The sequence below is a fragment of the Peromyscus maniculatus genome, chromosome 19 (assembly GCF_049852395.1).
Source record: "Peromyscus maniculatus bairdii isolate BWxNUB_F1_BW_parent chromosome 19, HU_Pman_BW_mat_3.1, whole genome shotgun sequence".
NCBI lineage: Eukaryota > Metazoa > Chordata > Mammalia > Rodentia > Cricetidae > Peromyscus > Peromyscus maniculatus.
In genome coordinates this window covers 51777046-51798451 of record NC_134870.1, presented here as the reverse complement: position 1 = coordinate 51798451, position 21406 = coordinate 51777046, and the positions used below count along the sequence as shown (strand labels likewise).

The window sequence follows — 21406 nt, the reverse complement described above, 5'->3', positions numbered from 1 at the left end:
ATTATCCCACTGTCTTCATAGAAAATCATTAAAACTGTGATCAGGGCCTGCACAGACCTCTAGGCAGAGCGAGGTCTCCTGGATGAGGTGCTGTGGACGGTAGGTTCTGAAGGCTGAATAGGAGGTTTGCAGACAGAGAGAAGGGTAGTCAGAGTCGGCCCTGGACAGGACCCACTCTTCTGCTTTAAAGATACCCAGCTTAGGAACTGGTGAAGCCAGTGAAAAGGCTCGGGTGTTCGCTTGCTTATGTGAGCTTGTTTTATTGACATCTCATTTCAAGGACCTAGCCCAGCCCACAGACTACTAAAACACGCAGGCATTGCAGTGTGTCTTCCTATATGTGCTTACATGCCTCGCCTCGCTCTGCAGCCGCTAATACGGTGTACTGCACCGAGGGAGGCCCTTACCTTTCTTGCTCACCCCTCCTTCCCTGCCAGGACTGTGTGAGGAAGACTCTAAAGGAAGCACTAGTCGATGTCTAAATGAACGAAAGAACGGAGTGCCAATGCCGGGCGGGGCGTGGTGGCGCACGCCTTGAATCCTAGCACTCAGGAGGCAGAGCCAGGTGGATCTCTGCGAGTTCGAGGTTCGAGGCCAGCCTGGTCTGCAGAGCGAGATCCAGGACAGGCACCAAAACTACACAGAGAAACCCTGTCTCCAAAAAAAAGGAGTGCCAATGGGTGTGCACTTTGTCAGTAGACAGTACCAGCCATGTGCTAAGTACTATGCAGGGCACTGGGGCCCAGCAGGGTTCCGGACAAAGACCTCCAATGACCTTGGACTAGGGAGCAGAGCTGGGTAGCTGGCAGGCACCGGGAGGGTCGTGAGGAAGGAGATGGGGAGTGTACAGCAGAAGGCCTGGGCTGCATCAGGAGTTTAGGAAAAGCCCAAGAGAAAATAAAGTTTAACCTTGAGGCCTAAGGGATCACTCTCATAGTTGGGCAGTGGCGGCACAGGCCTTTTTAATCCCAATACTCAGGAGACAGAGGCAGGTGGAGCTCTGTGAGTTCAAGGCCAGCCTGGTCTACAGTTCCAGGACAGCCAGCAATATACAGAGAAAAAAAACAAAACAAAACCCAAAACACAAACAAACACAAAACAAGGAATGCCATCATGGAGCTCCCACGTGATGGAAGGGTTTACATATTTAATTCCCACAGAGCCCTCAGAAGCACACACAATTATTGCCCACAGTGCAGAGATAAGAGCACAGACAGGTTGAGAAGATGATGACCATGGCCACATAGTTTAGATACGGCAGAGCCCCAGAAAGACAGGCTTCGGTACATTCCTTTAACAAAAATCAGCAGCCCGGGGCTAGGCTTTACGGCTCAGGCCTTTGATCCCAGCATTCTGGAGACATAGGCCAGCCTGGTCTACAGAGCACATTCCAGGCCAGCCAGGGCTCCATCGTGAGACTCCGTCTGAAAATAAATAAGCGGACAGGCCAAGTGGGAGGTGAAGATCTGTCCACTGAGGAAAAGTGGGTAACAGACAGACACCCAGGCAAGACACTTCTCCTAGGAGGGTGGGAAACCAAGCTGCTGGTAACTTTCAACAGGAAATGGGCATGATGAAGTTTCATTAAAAGCTGAGAGGGTGGTGGTGGTGGTGGTGGTGGTGGTGGTGGTGGTGGTGGTGGTGGTGGTGGTGGTAATCTCAGCACCTGGGAGGCAGAGTCGGGTGGATCTCTGTGAGTGAGGCAGGTGGATCTCTGAGTTCAAGGCCAGCCTGGTGAGTTCCAGGGCAGCTAAGTGCTGTTTCACAGAGAGACCCTGTCTCAAAACATCCCCCACACCCCCAAAAAAGGGCAAGCTGAGAGGCTATGCATCAGCACTGATGAAGGAGAAATGGAGTTGGGAGAGAAAGAAAACAGCTTGAGGCAGGAGCAATGGGAGGGCTCATGGATGACATATGGGACACAGAGACTGGACCATGTGGGCTTGAGCTCACAGGAAGATGAGTGATGAGCTCAGCCGCTGCCTCGCTAAGACGCAGCAGATGAGATGGTGGGATAGCCAGGAGTCTCACGATGGTCTCAAGAGGTCACTGGGCCCCAGGAAGGGGCCTGGGGAGTGGTCGTGAGGGGAGGGGGGAGGAGCAGAACATAGGCTGGGGCTCCCCGCCCGCCAGCCACACAGACCCTCACAAGCTGCAAGGCCCGGCTACTGAAGCCGGTTTTGAAGACTCCGAGGCAGGAAGTGCTGTCATAGACATGGGGTTGGTTACCTAACTCCCAGGCTGACCCTCTGAGTCTGCGTTGGGCATGCCCTTGACCTGCCATCTCGCTACCCAGGAGAAGACTTCTCTCTCCAGGAGGCCCCTCAGGATTAGGTTCGGTCCAGGCTGGATTCAGCCGCTCCAGAGGCTAGCCTCAGCGCCTGACATCCTTCAGTCTTTTCTGACTCAGCCTTTCCTTCCTGTTCCTCTGCCATGCCCCACGCAGCTTTTCCAGAACCACTTCCACATGGTCCTGGTGGATTGTTCCTTGTACCAGAAAAGTCCATCTTCCTTTCCCAAACCCACCCTAGCTGTTCATCCGATCCAGCTTACCGGCTGACTCCCTGGAACCCCTCCCTCCCTTTGCTCCTTCAATCTTGAGAGCCGTCTTGCCCCCTTACCTCTCTCCTGGCTCACTTTGGCCAGAAGAAAGGGATGGGGGGGGGGCTCATCCCCACTTGAACTCTTTAAACACCTCGTTCCTACGGCCTCCGCCTCCTGAGCGCTGTGCTGTGGAATTATAGGCATGCACCATCTATGCAGTGCTGGGGGGATTAAAACCCAGGGCATCCTGCATGCTAGGCAAGCCCTCCACCAATTGGGCGACATCCTCGGCTCATAGCTTGAGCATGGACTCCGCCCCTGTGTCTAGAATACAGATCCTGTCCACAGGGCTGACGGGATGGACCTTCTAAACTGCCGTCCGGGGTCTTGACCTGCTCAAACCTCAGCCGCCCATTTTTTTTTTCAAGGACTTTACACTGCCCAGTGTGGAAACTCAGATTGCCAAGAATTTGCTGGTCTATGCTGTTTTCCCCCGTCCAACTGGTAGCGGCTGCAGTATGTACTCGGGAGTCACATCCTGTCCACACGTGGCCGGCAGTTGTGGGCTGTGGCCCTATCTTCGGGTCGGGTCCTGTTTGACTACGCTCCTTCCAAAGGTGTTAACCTGGGCACCTACAGGAAACAGAAGCCTGGTAGTTTCTCCGGCTCCAGACCAGCATCTCTCTGTGTTTAGGCCTCAATATCCCCACCCCCTACGTGGGGAGACACAGGTAGGCGGCTGACCAGCGAGGACACCTGATCCCATTGGGGAAATCCTGTGGGCCTGTCCTGCCTCCCAGTGCCTGCTGCCTTCTCTGAACTTCCCACTCTGCTCCAATTGTTCTCACGTTTTTTGTTTTTATTTTTTTTTATTTTATTTATTTATTTTTTTTCAGTTCAGTTCTGTTCCTGCAGTTAAAAGTCCCGGACCTCTGATCGTGCTTGAGACTCCAGGCTGTTGCCCCGTGTGTTTGCAGTGGCTTCAGTCTGTCTGCCTGGTAATCTGCAAGGACCTTTTAAGGGTTGTTAATACCTACCCTTCCACCTGACCCCACTTTCCTCTCCCTTGCAGGTTTACTGGCTGGCTGAGGGATGGCTGATCTCTTTGGGCTGAGAATAAATGTTACCACCAGCTGTTCAGGGCTCTCAGTAGAGGACAGGAGACTCAGTGTTTCCGTCTGCTTAATGGGAGGAACCTGGTCCAACCTGCAGGGTTTTTGAGATGGCTGGGAACTGCTGAGGGTGGAGGACAGGCCAGGTGGGAGAAACTTTGGCGCGCGTGGCCCTCTACCTCTTAGTCGGCCTGCTGTAAGTAAGCCACAGAGAGGACTGACTGATGAAGCTGGGAACAACTTGTTGAGGTTGATGACACTCTAGTAAACAATGAAATCAGTCCATGAATCAGATCCTCCCAGTAAGGGGAATTACAAGTGTGTTTCGGTCGGAGAGATGGCGGGCGGGTGGGTTTAGGTGTGAAGTCCTGCCCTGGAGGGGTCACACTGACAGGTACCTGTTGTCGAGAACCTGTCTGAGGAGGCCCTGGAGGGTTGTCACAGGCCAGCGGGGGTGGGGTGGGGGGCAGAACCCGCAGCCCCGGGGGCCCAGCCAGCGATTCCAGGCCCCGAAGTCGCGGCGAGGGCGCCTCTTTGTCCCCCCTCCTTCCCTCGGCCGCCTCTACCGACCCCCAGCGCCAGTCCCTCTCTGACCCCAAATCACTTGTTGGTTTCCCCAGGGCTTTGTCTGCTCGGGGGTCATCGGCTCCGGGACCCTGGCCGGGGACGCATCGCCCCTCCGCGGGTCCCGCGTCTGACACCCCCCCACTTCGGGCCCGGGCCCCCGCCCCCTACCCGCTCCGAGACCGGGGTCAAAGGCAGCCCGCGTCACGTGGTCGCCGAGCAGCACCGAATCGGCCGGGAGAGCCGAGGGAGAATCGGGGTGGAAGCGAGAAATCCTGCCCGGCTCGCGGCGCCCGGTCCCCGCCCCGGCGCCTGGCCGGGCCCCCGCAGCGTGCGCGCCCCGCGCCGCCGGATCGAGCCCCGCGCACGGCCGCGGCTTGGAGAGGTAGGCGCGGGCCGAGGGAGGGAGGGAGGGAGGGAGGGAGGGAGGGAGGCGGGCGGGCAGGCGGGCGGCCCTGTGCGCGCTCCCCACGGGCGGGGGCGCGGGCGCGGGCGCAGCGCGGCCAGCAAGGGGTTAAGCCGGCCCGCAGCCCGCCTCGCGCACGCCCGGGACCGGCGGCCGCGCGGCCACCCGCGCCGCTTTCCTTCCCCCCCCCCGCGCTCCGGCGCCCCGGCCGAGGCAGGTAAGAGGCCGGCCCGGAGGGCTGGGCGGCCCGGGCGTCCCGGGCGGCTCGGCCGGCGTCCCGGGCCGAGCGTACGGAAGCCCCGGCACGGCGTGCAGGCCGCACCGGGGGCCCCCCCTCCCCCGGAGCGGCCCCGGCGCAAGTTTGGTGCGCGCGGGCGCCGGGCGGGCGGTGGGAGGACAAAGGGGTGGGGGGCCTCGCGGGGCCGGGCGGGCCGGGGTGCGGGCCGGGCAGCGCGGCAGCTGTAGGTCACGGATAATGTCACCCCCGAGGAATGCCCCCCTCCCCCCTCCCCGGCTCCCGAACAGGGGAAACTTTTGTCTAGCCTGGGAGGGGGCTAGAGGCTGGGTCCCAGCTTCGGGAACGGGTGGTGGTGGTGGGGGGAAGGCGGCCGGACCGGTTTTCTCCGGGGCCCTGAGAGGCCTGGTCCCTAACTCCCCTCCTCCCTCAGGTTCCCGGGAGCTGGGACTCCTTAGCATTTGACCAGCCTGAGGAGGGGACGCCTGTAGGACGCGGGGGTCTGGGAGCTGCCGGGAATCCGAGGACGCATCCATCACCTGGCTTGTATGTGCCAGGATCCCTACAGACCCTGCATCCCACGGTTGGTCCTCCCTCCTTGCTTGGGGGACAATCTGGGGCAATAGTACCCTCTGGACTGAGGGTTAGGCAGACCCGGGTGTTTGTCACTTCCCAGCTGTGTGACCTTGAGAGGGGTTCTTTACCTTCCCTAGCCTCTGTTTCCTCACCTGTGAAATGGGTGTCTGGAGCCAGGGTGTGGGACCTCGGACAATGTTGGCATGCTTATATTCAACAAGTGTTCAGTGCGTGTTGCTGTGTGCCAGGCACTGGGCTCACTCCCTGCCTTCCACGGATTCGATGACAAAAATACTCCCGCATGACTGTTAGGCACATTTTTACAGAGGGGAAACTGAGGCACAGAATGGAAAAGGACATGAAGGCAGGAAGTGGGAGCTGGGATTTGCCCCCTCCTCTCAGCCCTGTATTATCAACTACATATCCCTGCTAGGCCTTTTGATGCGACTGGGTTTGTAGTTTCATTTTCAGTTGAATCGTGCGGACTGCCTCCCTGCCCCGTCACCCTTCCCCAGGTGAGACACCCTTCCACCTGGCACTTGCCTGGGTGAGGTCTTGTGCCCTTGCCCTCGTGAGTGTGGCAGCTGGTGCTGGAGGGGGGGAGGTCAGTTGGAGCCTGTGATCGGAGGAGCTTCGTGATGGTCCAAGTTCCGTCCGTCGCTGGCTGGGTCCGGCTAGGAACGCTCTCCCAGTGTGGGTGGTGGTTCAGGGAGGAGTCTGTCTCCCTGGCTCCAACTGGGGACAGCTGGTGGCTTTGTCAACAGACTTCTTTCTCCAGCACCCAGGAGACCTGCAGAGCTTTCTGTCTCCCTTTAGACCTGTCACTTTCAGGTCAACAGGGCGTCGGAGGTTGGGTTCAAGAGTAGAACCCTTGGGCAGATCAGGGACCTAAGGCCAAGGATTTATGTCCCAAGTGTTTCAGCCACAGGGTCGGCATTGCCAAACTAAGGGTCAGGCCTTGACACCCTAGCCCGAAAGGTCCTTGGAGCTAGTATGAAGGATGAACTTTGAGCCAGCAAGATTGCAGAATCCCTCATGGAGATGCCTGTCTTGGTGTGTTCTGGAGTCCAGCAAGCCCCCTACAGGGCACCTTGTCGTCCCTCAGGAAAGACCCCACCAGTGACAATGAAGAGTGGCTCAGAGTCCCACTGGTTTTTTTTTGTTTTGTTTTGTTTTTGTTTTTCGAGACAGGGTTTCTCTGTGTAGTTTTGCGCCTTTCCTGGAACTCACTTTGTAGACCAGGCTGGCCTCGAACTCACAGAGATCCACCTAGCTCTGCCTCCTGCGTGCTGGGATTAAAGGCGTGCACCACCACCGCCCGGCACCCACTGGTGTTTTCATGTGCTAGGTGGGCCCGATCTTTTGGCTTGTGTGTGGGGGTAGGGTGGGGAGAGAGATGATTACCAATCAAGCTCTGATTGGGGGTTTTGAGCAATTACTTAAAAGATGGAATACAAATTGCTAATTAATGACATCTTAAAACCTTGGACTGAGGGCTGGTGTGGAGGGTGTGGTGGGCTCTCGGGGGAGGGAGGTTTGTGCATACAGCTCCAACTGCTCCAAGGCCCTCTAGCACAGAGTGTGGGATTCCCAAGGATTTGTAGGCTTTCCTTGGGCCCTGGGAATAGAGAGCTCTCCCGGGCTGACATCACTGTCAGCTTGTAGGAACAAGAGTGGAAATTCCAGCACTTAGCCCTGAAAAGCGAGGGATTAAGTAGAGGGTTGGAAAGCCTGGAAAGGGTCCTGGGGGCTGGGGGAATGTCTCTTGTTGTGTGGTCACACTCTCTTGTTTGCCCTTGTGATCAGAACAGAGAGGCCTCTGGGAAAGTCAACAGGTAGAGGAAGAAAGGGAGAGAGATGGAGAGGGAGAGCTTCCTGTCACAGGGGGTGTGCAAGGGAGAGTCTTCAGCTTGAGAGATGTGGTCAGGGGGAAGAGGGACAGGAGCCAACCGAGAATGTGAGGGATGGTCTCAGCAGCCCAAAGCTCTCTCTTTCCCCGGCCTTCGGGACCCGCTTTGCCTGTATCCTGGGCCCATGTGTCTGTACTTCAGAACCAGCGCCAGACTCAGAACTCTCCAGGGCTTGCGCAGACTTCTACGAGGTTGGAATTTGTTTTGAGTATGGCTTGAAATAACAGGCCTATTTGGAGGACATTCCTTGCTTGAGATGTGAAGTTGGGTAATTTTTCAAATTCATATGGAAAATTTCTGTGGCCAAGGGGGTGACAGGGGACACAAAGTGGGCCGGAGCGCCTGCTGGGCTTTGACTAGAGAGGGCAGACCGGGACCAGAGCAGGGATGGCGGTGAAGCAGGGTGTGATAGGGTGACCAGCGGTAGAGGATGCCCTAAGGACAGCGGGAAGGAAGAGCTCCCTGGTTGGTAAGGTCAGCGAGGGTTCCTAGCGCGAGAAGTATCTGAGGGTTCAGGCCATCAGATGGGACGGTGGGCAGCAGACGGCATTGTGGGGGCTCCCAGCACCCTGCTCCTGAGGAGTTAGGGTTTTATGTGGTAGCCGGGAAGACAGAAGGCTGTAAGCAGCTTGTTGAGACGGTGCCTGTGACTGTGCTTGGTGCCAGCCTCCTCACAGACACCCATTGACTTCTCACAATACCCCGCAGAGACGCCGCTGCTGGCCGCCCCACCCTGCCCTATTTCTGGGTGGGGGAAATGGAGGCCCGGAGGGGTAGAGTCACTTAACAGTGCCAGGGTTTGATCTGTATGTGTGCCGCCACCAAGTTGTTGTGCTCAGGGTCGTTTTGGCCAAAGATGGTGGGCAGGAGTGACAGGGTTGAGACTAGAAAACTCATTGATCATGACCCAGCGGAGCCGACCTGGTCAGCTCAGGCAGACTCAGGCTGAGGCTGATGGCCGGAGAGGAGCTGCAGGATCTTGTAGCTGCCTTGGGGATTGTTCCAGGTTTGGGGAAGGACCTCAGCAAAATCGCTGCTTTTGAATCCTGGGAAAGCTCCCCAGGGGCGGATGCCATAGGCTGGTCCTGTAGGGTTTTTTTTTTTTGAGGTCAAAGACAGCAGTAGACCCTGGGCATTTAACCAGGGAAGAAACTGCCTGAGGACAAGGGGAGGACCTCCTTGCTAAGTGCAGGAAGAGTCTGGTGAGGTTGCGGGAGAATGTAACCACAGGGTCAGGTTTGGGTGACTGCTCTCAGTTCCCCTTTTGCCTGAGAACTCAGAAGTGGGGTAGCGCTCAGTCCACTTCCAGCCCCACTGTTCTCATAGCTCTTGAAGTGGTGTTTCCTGTGGGCCTCAGGAAGTCCTAATACCCAGTGGCCTGCCCGGCTCCTCCTCGAGTCCCTGAGCTCTGAGGACACCCCCCTCCCAGCACAGCCTCCTGCCAGTAATACTGATTTTCTTTTCTTTCTTTCTTTTAAAAAATGTTTTCTGGCCGGGCAGTGGTGGCGCACGCCTTTAATCCCAGCACTCGGGAGGCAGAGCCAGGCGGATCTCTGTGAGTTCAAGGCCAGCCTGGACTACCAAGTGAGTTCCAGGAAAGGCGCAAAGCTACACAGAGAAACCCTGTCTCAAAAAACCAAAAAAAAAAAAAAAAAAAAAAAAAAAAAAAATGTTTTCTGATCTTTGTTTTTATTTTATGTGTCTGAGTGTTCTGCCTGCATGTATGGCTGGACATCATGTGTGTGTTGGATCTTCTGGGATGAGAGTTACAGACCGTTACCTCTGGAGCAAACCAGAGCCTGGCCTGCAGGAGTTGGTTCTCTTCTTCTTCTAGCACACAGTAGGTAAAGCTGGGTGTCTCTGTGAGTTCAAGGTCAACCTGGTTTTCATGGTGAGTTCCAGAACTAAGTCCTTCAAGTTGTCCCTGGCCTGCACGCATGCCCACAAACACACTCACTCTCACACATTCTACATGTAAAAACAAACAAATAAACCCCAGACTTCTATTTTGGAAAAGATGGTTGGTACACAGCACCCAGCAGACTTCTAGAACCCAGCAGGCAGGAGCCCGTTCAAAGTAGCAGGCTGAGGAGGAGACCGAGTCCTAGGGCGGTGGGACAGTTCATGGCCTGCGGTAGCTGTGGCTGTATCTTGAAAACTGGACAGGATTTCCTCCCGTTGTTTATACCCCTGCTTTCTGCCTGCCTTCCTGTCATCCAGGTTAAGGGACTCAAGTCCCACAGGCCCAGTCCCTGGTGACCATACTGAGTAGTGTCTAAAGCTTGCTCCGGGTGGCTTGGGCAGGTGGCCCGATGGCTGCTTTCATGACCCATCTCTTATGACCCGGGCTGTGGGCTTGGAGCTTCCAGGAGGGACGGAGGAATGGATGGTGCCAGGGAGAGGTGATGGGAACACCTTAAGGGGACTTAACCTTAAAAGGGAGTCGTGATGTTCAGATCAAGTCAAGGCTAAAAGCAAGACCGGGTGGCAGACAGGAGGTCCCTGCTGTCACTTCTGTTTATGGAACCTGGGCAAGGGGTTTAGTTCTTCATCTGGGCAAAGGGACTGCAATTGTCCTTACCTTGAAGCATTTTAACTCAGACAGTGCGGGGTCAGTTTTGGTTACTTATGATTATTGAGACTGGCGTTGTTATTTATCTATTTATTTATTCATTCATCCATTTATTTATTTTTTGGGTTTTTTGAGACCGTTTCTCTGTGTAATAGTCCTGGCTGTTCTGGAACTCACTCTGTAGACCAGGCTGGCCTCCAGCTCACATAGATCTACCTGCCTCTGCCTTCTATGTGCTGGGATTAAAGGCGTGCACCACTGCCACCACCACCACCACCACTGATTTTTTTACCTTTTTGAGACAGGGTTTCTCTGTGTAGCCCTGGCTGTTCTGGAACTCACTCTGTAGACCAGGCTGGCTTCAAACTCAGAGATCTGCCTGCCTCTGCCTCGAGTGCTGGGATTAAAGGTGTGCACTACCACCGCCCGACTAATATCACCTTCTTTAAGCAGATATGGCAGCCAAGGTTTAGAGGGACCAGTGGCTCCACCTGGAGCTTAGACTTAGGACCACAGGCAGTGTTTGCTGATTTCTGAAGGGCTCTTCTGGCTAGCTCCTTGTGAAGCACTGATAGGTTGAAGGGTAGATATACCAGAGGGGACTGATCTCAACTATCTAATAAGAAAGCAACACACCACAGCAGGCCGAGATGGCAGTATTTGTTTCTAGAGGGAGAAAGCTCCATATTTCTGGGAGTGCGGCTCAGGGCTGGAGAGATGGCTCAGCAGGTAAGAGCACTGGCTGCTCTTCCAGAGGACCCAGGTTCAATCTCCAGCATCCACATGATGGCTCACAACTATAATTGCAGTCCCAGGGGATCTGATGCCATCTCCTAGCCTTCATGGGCATTGTGCATAAGTAGTATACAGACCTACTCATGCACATAAAATAAAAATAGGTAAAATCTTAAAACAAAACAAAACAAAAACAACCCAGAGCTCATGTGATTAAAATATGGTGGGGATTCTGGTCTTTCAGGCCTGAGGTTTGGCTCCGTGAGGAAAAGCCTGGGTTCTCAGCACCCTCAGGCTGGCCAAGGACTGGCTTGTCTGGACAGGTCTCTAGGTGGCGGAGGGTGGAGCTTTGTCATAGTCCCTGCTCGGTGGCAGACACCTCTGGTTCGTACCCTCTTCTTTGCTTGCACATAGCTACCTGCCCGGGCAGATGCCCATGAGAAGTGAATGTTGTCGTAGCAGGCCCTGTAGTCAGGTTGTGTCCCTCTGCCTGCATGCCCTTCCTCCTGACCCTTGTGGCGTCCTGCTCATGCTGTTACAGGAGTGGAAGCCGTAGGTGCTCTCCCCGCCTCCCCTGCAGGTTTCAGCCAGCGGTCTCCAAGTTGGACCATTGGCATCTGTGTCCCCTGGGGACTCGTGAAATGTGCCGGTGATGGCTCCCTGTCCAGACCTACTGAGTCAGATGCTGGGGTGGTTGGGGCCCGGCAGTCTGTGTTCAGTTGCTCTCCAGGTTCTGATGTTCAAGAACCACTGATTAGGTCACACAGAGATCAGTGCCTCTTTTCTGTTTTCAGCTTACTCAGCTTCCCAGCACCCGGAGGAACCCAGGAAAGCCCAGTTCCTTTCTGTGTTTTCAGTGACCACTGGGCTAGGCCATTTAAAACAACAAATGCTTCTTTCCTTGGACATGGAGCAACTGTGGGGGGCCTAGTCTCTCTCCACTTACTCACTTTCTCTCTTTCTCTTTCTTTTCTTCTTTGGGGGAGGATGTCTCACTTCACTGTGTAACCCTGGCTAGTCTGATAACTCTGTAGACCAGGCTGACCTTGAACTCACAGAGATCCACCCCTCTTGCCTCCTGAGTGCTGTGATTAAAGGCGTGCACTACGGTGCCCACTGTCTACCATGTTTTGAAGGAGCTACCATTTTGGACAAGTGCCTCTTACCCCAAGAAACAATCTCGTAAGACCACTGGGGTACAGCGGAACCCTGTGAGTATAAGAAGGAATATTGGGAGAGTTTGAGGAAGACAGAGGTGGGAGCAGGAAGAGTGAGGGAGACTGTGTTGACTCGAGTGGGTGTCAGGAGGCTGGGCAGAGTGGCGCGTCTTTAATCCCAGCACTCGGGAGGCAGAGGCAGGAGGATCTCTGTGAGTTCGAGGCCAGCCTGGGCTACAGAGCGAGTTCCAGGACCACTAGAATGGCACAGAGAGACCCTGTCTCAGCAAACAAACAAACAAATGGGTGTCAGGAAGAAGCCAGCTGTGTTCTCTGCCCGGGGTCAGAAAGTGTGGGTCCTGCTTTAGAGAAGGGTGTGTGTTAGGGATGTGTGGGGGCATATCCTATGTGTGATTCAGTGGCCAGATACGGGTCTGAGAAGCCTTAGCTGTCACCAGTCCGTGGTTTTCAGCATCTCAATAATTCTGATGATGATCATAATCGCTGCTCACATCTATTGACAGTTTATCAATGCTTGCTAGACATTTCCTTGTCATTTGAAGGAATCTTCAGAATATCCCTCTAAATTAGGTGCTATAGTCACTTGTGTTTTACAGATGGAAGTGCCTAGGCCGTGCCTAGCCAGGAGGATTATATTTAGAAATGTTTGTTTGTTTATTCATTGAAACAGAGTCTCACTGTGTAGCCCTGGCCGGCCTGGAACTCACAGAGATCCTCCTGCCTCTGCCCCCAAGCAGGGCCCTCTACTACAGACACTGTTGCTGTGATCTGTCCATGAGCTAGCTGCCTGAGCTCAAAGCCCCAGAGTAGGGCAAGAGGTGAAATTTGAGGGCTTTAGTGGGTTTCCTTCGGTTTTAATCGGAGAAATGGAAGGGGTCAGATCAGTCTGCTAGAGGCTGGAGAGACTGTTCTATTAGAGGACCAGATCTCAGCACCCTTGCAAACACCTGTAACTTCAGCTCCAAAGGGTCTGAAGTCTGCCTCTGGTCTCTGCAAGGGAACAGACATGTGCGCGCGCGCGCGCGCGCGCGCGCGCACGCACACACACACACACACACACACACACACACACACACACAAAATAAAATTTAAAACTCCGACTACCATCTACCCTGTTTTTCCCTGCCTGTGTCCCCAGTGCACTTTCTAGGAGCCCCAGGATCTCCCTGAAGGTGTAGGAACCTTTGGTCTCGCAGTTGAAGGACTAAGGCTAAGTCTCAACCAGGAGCAGGGGGCTCGCTCGGGCTGCGTAAGATGTCAGAGTCACTGTGAGGACCAGAGCTCAGAACTGTCGCTGTCCTTCCTAACCAGGGAAGGAAGGGTTTCTCCTTTAAACAGTCCCACCGTCTAGTCTTTGGCAGGCTGTGTGGCCATATCCTCAGGGTGGCCTAGGGCAATTCTGGGAAGAGAGATGGGGGTGCCCTGGAAGACAGCTGCCAAGATGGGGTGGGGCAGTTTCCATGAGGAAGATCACCAAGAAGCCCAAACCCCAGGCGGAAACCAAATGTATTTTCTAGGTCCTGAGAGGATATTTGGAACAATGGCAGTGGGATGGGGGAGGCTGGACTGGAAAAAGGTTTCTTAATATCCTTAAAAAAAAAAAAAAAAAGTTGAGTCTGTAGGTTTGACTTTTGTTTCTCTGAAGGATGTTTATGTAATTTCCCGAAGGCAAGATCCAGAGCTCTGTGAAGTTGTCAGGCCTGTTGTTTATAGATTCAGGGCTTTTGGAGCTGGGCAAGACTTCCATTAGAGAGCCTTCCCATCTGACTAGCAGATTGAGAGGTGGGAGGGGCTTCCGGAAGTCGCCCAGCGGGAGGCAGCAAAGAACTTGGGCCAGAATGGGGTCTTGGCCTTGCCACCCTCAGATCTCTGATTTGTTGGCCATGGCAAAGGACATGGGGGGTGAGCTTTGGAAACTCATCGCTACTGGGGTTGGATAAGGCCAGGTTGGTCTGCAGCGAGGTGGTGGGCAGAAGGCTGGATGGAGGACTGGCTGAGACCACCCTGTCCAGATGCTGGGCCTAGCTGTACACCGCCTACCCAGCAGCTAGGGACTCCGAGTCACAGTGGGGTACAGAGTCACAGGCCATTGTGTACCCTGATTTATTCTCATCTCCCAGTTCTTCAGGAATGACTAGACCCTCCCTGGCCCTGATTGTGCCAATAACTGTGGGTGTAGGGGATTATTATTATCTCAGTGCCTACAGATATGAGAGACCTCAAATTGCTGTGAGCATCCTTTCCTTCTGCTACTGGTCTCCTGTCTGCAGGGTACTCTGTGGGCATGACCCACCTGTTCTCCCCAGTACAGGGGTTTGTGAGTTCCTGAAATCTGATGTGGCATTTTGAAGCATTTCTGTATACTGTTTTTATCTTTTTTTTTTAACATAAATTTTTTAAACCTATTTTATGTGTATGGGTGTTTTGCTTGAACGTATGTCTAAGCACCACATGCATGCCTGGTATTTGTGGAATGCAGAAGAGAGTGTCAGATTCCCTGGAACTGAAGTTAGGGATAGTTGTGAGCCACCATGTGGGTGCTAGGAACTGAATTTGGGTCCTCTTAAGCAAGTGCTTTTAACCTCTAAGCTTCTCTCTAGCCCATATACTGTTTCTTTAAAAAAAAAAAAAAAGATTTATTTACTTTATATGGATGTTTTGTCTGCATGTACATCTATCTGTACATCAGAAGAGGTCATCTCATCCCATGATACTACAGTTACAAGTGGTTTTGAGCCACCATGTGAGTGCTGGGAATTGAACTCAAGACTTCTGAAAGACTAGCCAAGTGCTCTTAAGTGCTGAGCCATCTCTCCAGCCCTCTGTACTGTGTTTAAGAAAGAGTCCTGTCAGTTTTGGCAGATTGGCAGAGGGATAAGGTATTCCTGTGATGAGCAAGGGCCACATGCACTATAGGCTGGAGTGAAGGGGACAGACATGTCACCCTGATGTTTCAAGTGTGGTCACAGCGGTCACTGTCAGGTCTGAAGCCAGCCTCTCCAGTCAGGATCTGTATGACCTTGGTGACTTGGTGTTTCAGCTTCCACATATATAAAATGACAATACAAGGATGCTTATCTGTTTAATCAGAATGTGCATGGGGGGGGACTCCCCCAGTGCCTGGTACAGAGCTGTCATTTGAGAAGACTTTGGTACCTGGCTGCCCTTGCTGCAGGTCTGTGGTTTGGCCTTCTAAATGCCTGCCCCAGGTCTGGGTCTCCTTCCTATCCCTGGGCTCACCTGGCACCTGGGCCACAGGGCAGGGCTGTCGAGTTCCAGGGGTAGGCAGTGAGGGTAGCCGCCGCCTCTGCATTCTGGGACTCCCAGCCCAGGCGCTCCCACACTTTGTCCTGAGGCAGGCTTATGTAACAACCTGGCCTGGCCTGGCAGGACATGATTCTCAACCTCATTTTGTCCCTCCATTGTCTCTTCCTCTCCCTTCCCCCACGGAGCTGTTGTTGTTAGCCGGCTTCCTCAAGCTGCAGGTCTGAAATCCGACCCCTGCTATTCTTCCACCAATTGATTTCGTCTGATTGATTTCGTCTGCAGGTTTGTGAGGCTGCCAGCCTCTCCTCTCTCTGTCCAGGGCCTGTGCTTGCTTTGGAGACTGGCAGGCACCTTGGATTTTGGAGGAAACGTTGGCTCCTAGGTGGCATGGGCCCCAGGTGTGACTTGCCAGTCCCTAAGGCCAAAGGCTCATGTTTCCTGTGGTCCCAGTTCTGTGTGCATTCCTTCTCCAAACATCCCCCACCTCACTTTTCAGCCCAACACCTCTCCCAGGCAGCCTTCCTGGTACAGAGAATTGGCCTTTCTGACTGGCCTCCACAGTGCTAGTCACAACTCCTTTGCTGAACTCTACAGTGAACTCAACATTGTGTTTTCTGTCCTTTTTAAGAGAACAGAGGTTATAAGCTGGCAGGCCACATATGCCCTATGGGCAGAGTTTGTTTGGTCCATGCCAAATATTGAGCCGGTAGTCAATAGGACATTTTACATTTAAAAAAAAAATCATACTTCTTGCTTTACTGCAAAAACTGGAACAGCAGGCTGGGCATGGTGATATATGCTATTAGTCCCGGAATTTGGGAGGTAGAGGTAGGAGGATCAGGAGTTGAGCTCGCCTTGGTTATAGGAGATTCTGTCTCACAGCTTCCCCTGGTCCCCATTAGAAGATTGAAAACCTCAGGCCTGCATTCTCCAGTGGCTCAGGCTGGGGAGGAGGCCTGTGCTCTTCACCGACCCTGCCTGTCATTTCGTATGCCTCCTGATCTTGCCACCCTGTCCTTAAGGCGGGGGCTGCTTTCTCTCCTGCTTGGCAGAGTGCTGCCGGCCTGTCCCCTGTGGCTCTTTATGGGCAGTGAGGGTGTATTATCTGTTCATATCTGTGTCCTGGAAATGAGCTTAGGCTCAGGACTGTGCATACAGCAGGAGCATAATAAATATACCCCGTGGGACTGAAGGAGTGGTAGACGCTATCCTTTTGCCAGCTGTGAGTCAGCCTGCCCTGGGCCCTGGGGTCCTCCCTCCAGACAGGCTGCAGCTGATGCTTGTTTTTGATAACCAGGCTGTCCTGGAACTCAGGCTTCTTGACAGGCCTTCTCAGTGCCGGTTATAAGCATGAACCACCGTGTCTGGCTTTCTGTCGCAGGGAGCATCCTCTGAGAGTGCTCCTTCACCTGTCACAGCCCACAGTGGGTGCCTTTTCCTAACAGTGGTCCATCACATGCCCACGGAAGCCTGTGGGGCTCAGCAGTTCTCAGCAGTACCAGGTATAGGTCTGTCCCTATGCATCCTGGGGCAAAGGGGAGGGTGGAAGCCAGTGTGCACAGTTCTGGTATCTATTATGCTAGGCTCTCCTGGTCGCCCCGGGCTCTGGCTGAGTATGCTGTTTCATTGAGCCTGCAGCCCCTTGTCCAGCTGTCTGTCCATTCAAGGTTTATTGGACTTGCTTTATGATTTTTTTAATACTTTTTATTTGATGTGCATTGGTGTTTTGCCTGTGTGTGTGTCTGTGTGAGGGTGTCAGATCTTGGAATTAGAGACAGTTGTGAGCTGCCATGTGGGTGCTGGGAACTGAACCCAGGTCTTCTAGAAGAGCAGTCAGTGCTCTTAACCATTGAGCCATCTCTCCAGCCCCTTGATTTTTTTTTTTTTTTTTTTGAGAAAAGTTCTTATTGGTTAGCCCTGGATGGCCTGGGACTTGCTATGTAGATCAAGCTGGCCTCAAACTCACAGAAATCCACTTGTCTCTGCTCCTGAGAAGTGGGATTAAAGACGTGGACTTCCATGCCAATGAATATGGCACCTGATAGATCACAATTATCCTGTAGGCAAGAAAACTCTGGGAAACTTAGAAAAATTGCCTGTAGATTTCTGTCCCGTGCCTCTGTTCTAGGCTTTTCCTCTCTAAAATATCCAGACACGAGAGCTTCAGGCCACACTTTGAGCACTGTGCTATGCCTTAGGGTCCAGGGTAGCAGAGGACCCCAGAGTGACTTTAACAGGAACACCTCCCCTGTCCCACCCTGGCTTTTCTTTCACCCTCCGGGCCAGCACTCAGGGCTCCTCCCTCTTGTCATGGCTTTTCATGCTTCTTGAGCAAGTCTTCGAGGACAGCACACTAGGCAGCTTTGTGGGGTGGGGTAGAGTCCCGTTCCTGCCTTGGCCAGGTCCAGAGGCTTTCACTTCACACAGACGGGCTGGCAGCTCAGGAGAAGGAAGCTCGCTGAGAGAGGTGTGTTCTGTCTGATCCAGAAGCGAAAGGAGCTGGAAGTCTGGCCCTTAGCAGGTAGGTGCTAGGCCCCTGCTCTCAGGCCTTTTAAGAAATGACTGGTCTGCTGAGGGCCTGTGGCACATAGGCTGAGACATTAAATACAGGACTGAACAAGCCATTTCCGGCCGAGTGAACTGAGGTTCTGAAGGGAGGAGGCTCTCCGGTGTTAGCCGTGAGTATTCAGGCGTGGGGCTGCAGCCTCAGATCTTCGCACTCCAGGCTGGGCTTTGCCTCTCTGTCCTCAGCCCCCTCTGTACAGCCGGTGGCAGTTCATCCATGGGGACAATCAACGGACTGTCTGAGGGGAAGAAGGTTGGGGCCTGCAGCCTGAGCAGAGCAACAGCACCCTGGAGGCCTGAGATAGGCTGGGTGTGTGAGTGCCCCCTTACACATCCTGCATCCTGTTGCTTGGTTTTCCCTCGCGCTGTCTTCGATGGGCCAGCTGTCTCTGTGCCCACTTCTGCCTGGCTGGGCTGCCTTGGTGCTCTTTCTTCTCAGAACAAAGCTAATTTCTGACGGTCTTCCTGCTGGCAGAGACAGGCAGGTGAGGCCCTGGCTTCCCCCTCCACCTGCTGAGAGCATTTGTGGGCTGTTGGGAAGGGCAGCCGTAGCGTGTCAAGGCTGCTTCTGGTACCCCAAGTGTCAGGACCTAGAGCTTCTCCCCAGGGGCCAAAAGGCAGTAGGCAGAGAGAAACGGAATGTCTGTCGTATCCAGTGGTCGCCGTTGGTAATTTGGCCAGAACCGGTCACATGAAACCCTCGAGGTTTCGTTAAGGCCCAGGTGTGGCACCACCCCTCAGGTCTCTGAGGGAGGTTGTAGTCACAGTCAACACATTTTTACAAAGCACCTGCTTCATGTGGGCCCTTTTCTAGGAACTGATACAACAGTGCCCAGAATAGGCCAGGACTCTGTTTTCCTATCACGCCACCAGTGGGCAGAGCCAGCAAATCGATACAAACGTTGTTTGTGCCAAGTGGTAAGAGGTCCCTAGGAGAGGAGTCAAGCTGGCCTGGGGATAGCAGGTGTGACTGAAGGGCCTGGCTCTGCCATGGCAGGAGGGTGGTACAAGTTTGGAGAGGAGCATGCCTGGCAGAGGGAGCACCAAGCCAAGTCTGGGGGTTAGGCTTGGGCACATACGAGGAGCAGCCAGGTGCCTGGGCAGGCAGAAGGGGGGAGGGTGGGTGGGGAAGGGCTTCTTGTCCTTAGGAGGGAGGACTTGGCTGTTTAGGTCTGAGTAAAGGGAAGCTGCTGGAAGGCTTGGAGCAGAGGACTGGCCTGTTTAACCCTTCCTGCAGAGGGATCACGTGGCTGCCTCCTGGAGAGGAAACGGGAAGGTCAGGGGTGTGCAAGATGATGTCAGGAGGTGACCGTAGCCCCCAGATGAAAATCGGCGGCGGTGGCCCAGTAGCAGGGAGGGTAGGGGACCAGGAGTGGCCTCTGGGATTTATCTTGCAGATGAGCTGACAGATTTGCTGAGGGATTAGATGTGGGTGTGAGAGGAGAGTGTTGCTGGCCAGAGGAACCAGGAAGGACATTGTTGACACTAACAGACGTGGGAAGGCTGAGGACAAGCAGGCTGGGAGAGAGAAATGGTGATTTCTGGTCAGTTGTGTTGGGGTGTGGCACACACTGATGGAAAGTACCTGGGGGCCTGAGTGCTGTCGGGATGTGAGGGGTGCCTTGTCCTCCCCTGTTCCAAGAGTGCCCTGAGACAAATGCCTTAGCTCCTCCCTCAGTTCTGTCTGCAAACCTGCCTTCCCCTTCCTCCTGACCGAGAGGACAGCAGGTCCTGGGGAGGTCCCAGACCCTTTGTGTGGCATGCCTCACTGGAAGGAGTTTGGGTTTTGGTGAGCCTAGGGGAGCTAGGAGGAGGCTCAGGCTCTGACTCTGCTAGACAGCTCTGTTTTGGTTTGAGTTCCGAGGGTATCAGCAGGAACACTGGAGGAGATAGCACAGTACGGTGATTAAGAATCTGGGCTTAGACTCAGGCAGGTGGACAGTGCGTCCTCCCTCTGCTGCCTGGCTGTGAGATTCTCGCAAATGAAAGAACATCTCTGATCCCCTATGTTGTCGTCCACGTAAAACAGGCCAATCCTAACACCTGCCTCACAGGGTTTCTTTGAAAGTTAACGAGAGAGATGCAGAAAACACTAAGCCAGGATCTGACGTACACTATTTAGAAGAAGCTGTTGGTGGCAGTGACCTGCGTGATCCATCAGGATAAGAAAGAGATTTTGCCTAGGAGGTTATGAGAGCCGTGTCGTGTTTTCAAGCAAGAACACATGTACGTGTGGTTTGGTGGTGGTGGGGAGCAGCTGTAGTTATTGAGGTTTGGGAGAGCGGGGCTCTGGATGGTTCCAGGGACTCCCTTTGTAGCCGAGTGAATGGTGGTATGGGGAGGCAAGATGCTCGAGCAGAGTCTTGGAAGGGTATGTGCCACCTCCTTTTGTTCCCAAGTGTCTTGCTCAGAATCTTAGCTAACATCTGCCGCAGAGTGAGAAGAGGCCTGGCCCAGGGAAAGGTCCTTGGCTCTGTTCTTTCCCCTTGTACCTCTGTTCCTTCCCTAGCTGAGGGTCTTTGTTGCTGGGCACGGCAGCCCAGGTCTCAGGGAGGAGGGTGGTACTTTTCCTTTTCCTGGGAACTCCTTGTCTCTACCGAGTGGTCAGCCTTAGGGAAGTGTGAGTGAGAGGCTTGAAGGGCAGGTGACATTGCGGGGACTTAAGGGACATTCCAGACATTGAGTTAGGCGTGGCGGTGCATACCTGCCGTGCTAAGTACTCTAGAGGTTGAGGCAGGAGGATCACTTGATCCCAGGAGTCCAAGTGTGGGCACCACAGCATTTGAGGCCCACCTGGGCTACATAATAAGACCTTGACTCAAACAAACCAACCAGTTAGGGCTGTAAACAGGCCTGGCTGTGGGGCAGGCTGAGCTGGAGTGGCATTCCTCTGTGCACTTGGATGTGGCCTTAGCTCCTGGTCTGGGTCCAGGCAGGGTGGTGCCTGCTTCAGTGGAGCCATGGAGAGGTTGATAATGAATGGAATGTGGCCCCCCAAGGACCCACACACACTTCACTGGCCCAGGCATGCTAGTCGGGCCCTTTGCTCTGTAGGCCTTTCCCAGCAGTTGGGTTGTGCCAGGACAGCCAAGGACATTTCAAAGTCCCTGGGGCGACACTGGGCAATGCTTGTTTTCTCAGGGTCCAAGGGTCTTTAGGTCTGTGGAAAAGGGTCTGGAGATACTCCAGCAACTTTCCTGAGCATCTGGGTAAATTGGAGTCCAGAGAAAGCAAGACACTTGACCAAGACCTCACATGGCCTCCCCTCATGTCTGTCACCTCCTTCTGTCCTGTGTCCCTTGCTCAGACTCCTGGCCTCGTGCCCAGACCGACGTTTATTTCTGCCTCCCTCGTGTAGCTCCCCACGAGCTTTGTTTGTCCTGTTATCATAATTTTGCCATGCCCTGCCAGGCACTCACCCTGCTTGATACGTCTGACCCCTTCCTTGTTCTCTTCTCGTGTCTGCTTGTGATGGAGCCTCCTAGACAGAGCTGTGCAGAGCTGTGAGCTCCAGGCCTCAGGCTCCCGAGCCGTGCAGCCTGGGATTGAGCCATTCAGCTCTTTTCTCTGTATGTAGCATCGGGATAGTGGGCATAATGGCCCCCCGGAAGCCTCGGCATTCTGTCTACACAGTAAGATCCGCAGAGGCCTTAGCGTGCAGGGCTGTTGGGGGATGGGCAGCCGAGACAACAGGTGCCGTGCCAGCAAGACTTCAGCTCTCACATGTGTTCATGGCTATCAC

At 54.1% G+C, this 21406-nt stretch overlaps 2 protein-coding genes across 5 annotated transcripts in view; one reads left to right on the top strand and one right to left on the bottom strand.

The window, feature by feature from the left end:
- Positions 1-6002, bottom strand: part of Rps14 (ribosomal protein S14) — a 33539-nt gene extending 27537 nt beyond the window's left edge. The window contains exon 1 of the mRNA XM_076555321.1: positions 5981-6002. The gene's annotated coding sequence lies outside the window, so the exon portion shown is untranslated. The remainder of the gene's footprint in view (positions 1-5980) is intronic.
- Positions 4469-21406, top strand: part of Ndst1 (N-deacetylase and N-sulfotransferase 1) — a 62343-nt gene continuing 45405 nt past the window's right edge. Inside the window, exon 1 of one of the 4 annotated variants that reach the window (XM_076555316.1) lies at positions 4469-4605. The gene's annotated coding sequence lies outside the window, so the exon portion shown is untranslated. Of the gene's footprint in view, positions 4606-4750; positions 4844-17372; positions 17621-21157; positions 21297-21406 lie in introns of those variants that run through there. The other 3 variants (XM_076555318.1, XM_076555317.1, XM_076555319.1) reach the window with 3 other exon arrangements.